A 4,936-nucleotide genomic window follows, 5' to 3' on the forward strand; every position below is an offset into this window, starting at 1 on the left:
TCAGCATGCTAGCGATTAACATGCTAGCATGAGCTAGCGGTAGACAGTAAACAGTAAAGTCTGGCTGTGTGTTAAAGTAACGTAGAACAAACCGAGCGGTTCATGCGTCGCTCTTTACATTCTGTAACTGTAGCATGACATCATGTTGGAATTAGCTAACTGAGTACAATTGGAGGACTTCAAGCTTTAAGCACGCTCTCTGTCACACGGCTGTCGCCAGATAATAATCCCTTTTTAACTCTGACTTTCTCATTTACTGATTGCTAACGGAGCGAAGGTAACGCTAACTGGTGACAGGAAACCAGCAGAGGATGGTCATACTGGGTGTGTCTCAGCCTGATCAGTTGTGATCATGTTGTACTCACCACAGCAACGAGCAGTCGCACAATAAGTCAACGGGTTTGTGAGATTTCCACCAAAAGATATGTTCTTGTTGTAATTGTGCTCTTCTTCCGTCTCCTGTTTTCTTTCCTTCCTTCACAAGTCACGACCCGGCAGCTCGGCCCGGCAGCCAATCGGCATCTACGTGTGAGGTTGTGGTGCAATGAACCAATGAGGGTGAGCCAAAGTTCAGCCAGGTTCCCGGTGCCGGACGGACTCTCTGCTACTGATGGTGTGTGTGTGCGTGTGTGTGTGTGTGTGTGTGTGTGGGGCTGCCTGCCATACCTGCGCTGTCCCTCTGACGAATGTGTGCGACTGTGTCCGTGTGTTGTGTGAAACAAATGGAGAGTGTTCTCTGGCACGGCGCCCCCGTGCGAGCCGCTTAATGAGCTGGTAGCTGGCAGCCAATCACGATCACCGGTGACCTCCGAGGTCACACCGTGGCGTTGTGTGTAAACAGTGTGGTCGGGTCCGCCTACACTTGACGCACACCTGACAAGGCCCACACACATACACACACACACTTAGTGGCGAGGTCACACAGCGGTTAACATACAGTTTGTAACACTCACACAGATGCTTACATGAGTCTATATAGACGGATGCAGTCACACACACAGACGCACACACACCCACACACACCCACACACACACGCACACAGACACACCTTGCTGACTCACCACTGTTTATGTTTGTGTGTTAGTAAGATGTCGTCCCTTTCACCTGAGGGGAGACACGATCTGATTCACTATGAGCTCAACACATACACAGACACACCCACACACACACACACACACACCAACACACCTGTTCCGTGTTTCATCTGACTAACATTTGTTTTCATGTATCTCACACATTCCTGTAAAGTACTTATCTCAAGTTTCAACAACAGCGTAAAAACAAACAAAACAAAATAGACAAAGAAACAAAACAGCAGAATTCTTTTTAAAGGTTTTCACACCAGAATGGACTCACACTGCCTCAGGAAGTGGGTTCTATACAATACATTAGGATTAAGAGCACTCATCAGGTGTGTGTAGCTGAATATGAGTCTCAACAATATTTTGCAAGTCTTGACTTAATGACTTAGTGAGGACCTTTGACCTTTGTCAGTCTTTCTGGTTTCTGGTCCTTCAGGTCGCACAGCAACAGACAGCTGATCAGGTTTTGGGCGTCAGCCTGGTCGGACTGCGATCAGCATACGGTCGGACTGTCATCGGCATACGGTCGGACTGCGATCAGCATACGGTCGGACTGTGATCGGCATACGGTCGGACTGTCATCGGCATACGGTCGGACTGTCATCGGCATACGGTCGGACTGTGATCGGCATACGGTCGGACTGTGATCGGCATACGGTCGGACTGTGATCGGCATACGGTCGGACTGTCATCGGCATACGGTCGGACTGTCATCGGCATACGGTCAACTGTCATCGGACTGTCATGGCATACGGTCGGACTGTGATAGGCATACGGTCGGACTGTGATCGGCATACGGTCGGACTGTCATCGGCATACGGTTGGACTGTCATCGGCATACGGTCGGACTGTGATCGGCATACGGTCGGACTGTCATCGGCATACGGTCGGACTGTGATCGGCATACGGTCGGACTGTGATCGGCATACGGTCGGACTGTCATCGGCATACGTTCGGACTGTCATCGGCATACGGTCGGACTGTGATCGGCATACGGTCCGACTGTCATCGGCATACGGTCGGACTGTGATCGGCATACGGTCGGACTGTCATCGGCATACGGTCGGACTGTGATCGGCATACGGTCCAACTGTCATCGGACTGTCATGGCATACGGTCGGACTGTGATAGGCATACGGTCGGACTGTGATCGGCATACGGTCGGACTGTCATCGGCATACGGTCGGACTGTCATCGGCATACGGTCGGACTGTGATCGGCATACGGTCGGACTGTCATCGGCATACGGTCGGACTGTGATCGGCATACGGTCGGACTGTCATCGGCATACGTTCGGACTGTCATCGGCATACGGTCGGACTGTCATCGGCATATGGTCGGACTGTCATCGGCATACGGTCGGACTGTGATCGGCATACGGTCGGACTGTGATTGGCATACGTTCGGACTGTGATCGGCATACGGTCGGACTGTCATCGGCATACGGTCGGACTGTGATCGGCATACGGTCGGACTGTGATCGGCATACGGTCGGACTGTCATCGGCATACGGTCGGACTGTCATCGGCATACGTTCGGACTGTCATCGGCATACGTTCGGACTGTCATCGGCATACGGTCGGACTGTCATCGGCATACGGTCGGACTGTGATCGGCATACGGTCGGACTGTCATCGGCATACGGTCGGACTGTCATCGGCATACGGTCGGACTGTCATCGGCATACGGTCGGACTGTGAACTGCAACAGAAGAGACGATGGGATGTTTGAACTCGACTACGATGAAACAGATCCTTTAGACCTAGTTTATCCTTCTTCTCTCTGTCCTTGCGGGAAGTGAATCTCCCTCTCTGGGTTGGTTTCACTCTCTGGAGGAAACCCAGCAGATGATAACCCCACCCACCGACAACAACACACACACACACACATAATAGTGTTGTCATGTGGTGCGACTGTGTTTGCATGGGCAGAGCTGGTTGTTTGCTGTGGGGGTGTTGTGGCTCCACGGGCGGCCTCGTCTGACCCCCCCACGCTTTGTCCTCAGTCCGGCCTCTGTCACAGGACGCACACATGCACTCCCACTCCACGTTATTCTGGATACACATTCGCAAGCTCAACTCTCAGACACCGAGAACAGGACGAGGAAAACACATTCTGTTTGCAGCTGGTTCTTCATCTCAAATCATTTCTGTGTTAATAATGTCAAAAAGATTAAGCACTAAAATTATCAAATTTCTTGTGCTCTAGTCGGCCTTTTAATTAATGTACAAGAGATGTTCTTAACTATTATTAATGATCGCATCTTGTCTAATCAAGATTATCATATGATTCATTTCAAGAGAATTCATGTTCAAGATCTGATGAATTATGTCTGTGTTTTCTCTCCGAGTCGGATTGTTCGTATTATATATATTATATAATATATGTATTATTATTATTATTATTTCTTTACTTAAAAAAAAAAAAAATCCTAAAATGAAGTTTAGAGTCCTAAAATGAAGTGCTTACTTAAACTCCCAGAATGACCTCAGGTCAGTGAGGAAGGCTTTGTGGAGTCTTTGGGAGGTCTCCCAAAGACTCCACAAAGCCTTCCTCGCTCCGTACTCGTCATCGTCGCTTGCTGGTCAAGTTTTCCAGCACAAGTTCCTGTTATTATCTTCCAGGGAGCTGAAGTCATAATTTCTGGACTGCATGTGAGAGCAACATTCACGCTTTCTCGCTCCATATCTGCCGACTGTTGGACGTTCTTACCGTCTGTCTGTATGAGGAGTGCACTGGTCCAGGGTTTCATCATGAACATGTGTCTTTTCATGAACTTCCCTCTCACCGGGGTTCTGAAAACATGCAGCAGGTTGTTCATTAACCCTGATTCCAGTCCTCTGGAAACAAAGCTGCAGCGACAAGTATTTAAGAACAGGTTTATTTGTCCCGGGGCTCCTAGCGACGGTAACCAGGCATGAGCTCATTCTCCAGATACCCGCTTTGCAGAAGTGAAACGTGCTCGCTCGTCTCCTCCTCGTCCTTTCTGTCGGCGGTGAAGTGTGAAGATCTCTTTTCTCCTCGTCTTCTCCTCTTTGTGCATCACGCCGCTCTTCACATGAGAGCAGGAGGGAAGCGGCACAGAAAGAGGAAGCGGCCTCTTCCTCCCCCAGAAGTGTATCTGGTGTAACTCACATCCTCAACACAAACACAGACTGATTCAATTCAGTTTATTTTGTATAGCCTAATATCACAAATTAAGAATTTGCCTCAGAGAAATTTACAATCTGTACACATACGACATCCCTGACCTTTGACCTCACATCAGATCAGGAAAAACCCCAAAAATAACCTTTGACAGGGAAAAAAGGGAAGAAACCTTCAGGAGAGCAACAGAGGAGGATCCCTCTCCCGGATGGACAGATGAATAGATGTCATGTGACCAGATGAACAGAGTTACAGAGTTACATAAACACATTACATGAATATGACAATGTATGAATGGAACTCCAATCCATGAAACAGAAGGAGTAGAGGAGGAGGGGGGGGGGCATCAGCAGGGCCAATGGGAGGCCGGTTCACCAGCATCAGACACCTCCAGGTCCAATGGACCCTATGAGACGTGAAGTCACAACGACTCCGGGGAGGAAGCAGAGTTAATAAGGTGCAATGGAGAGATGTAAATTCATCCATAAGGAGGAGAGAAGGAGGAGAGAGGTGCTCAGTGTATCCTAAATGCTCTCTAATGGAGAAGTCTCCCATTGAAGACACGTGTGAATAAATAACCTCAATGCTTAGAGGACCGAGTGGAGGCTGTACCGTCGCTCGGGTCGGGGTAACCTTTCGGCTCGAGCGGTTCCTTTGGCGAGTATGGACGCCGGCCAATCACAGCTCTCGAAATGCTCCTCAGGAG

Source organism: Cyclopterus lumpus, chromosome 1 (genome assembly GCF_009769545.1).
Source record: "Cyclopterus lumpus isolate fCycLum1 chromosome 1, fCycLum1.pri, whole genome shotgun sequence".
NCBI lineage: Eukaryota > Metazoa > Chordata > Actinopteri > Perciformes > Cyclopteridae > Cyclopterus > Cyclopterus lumpus.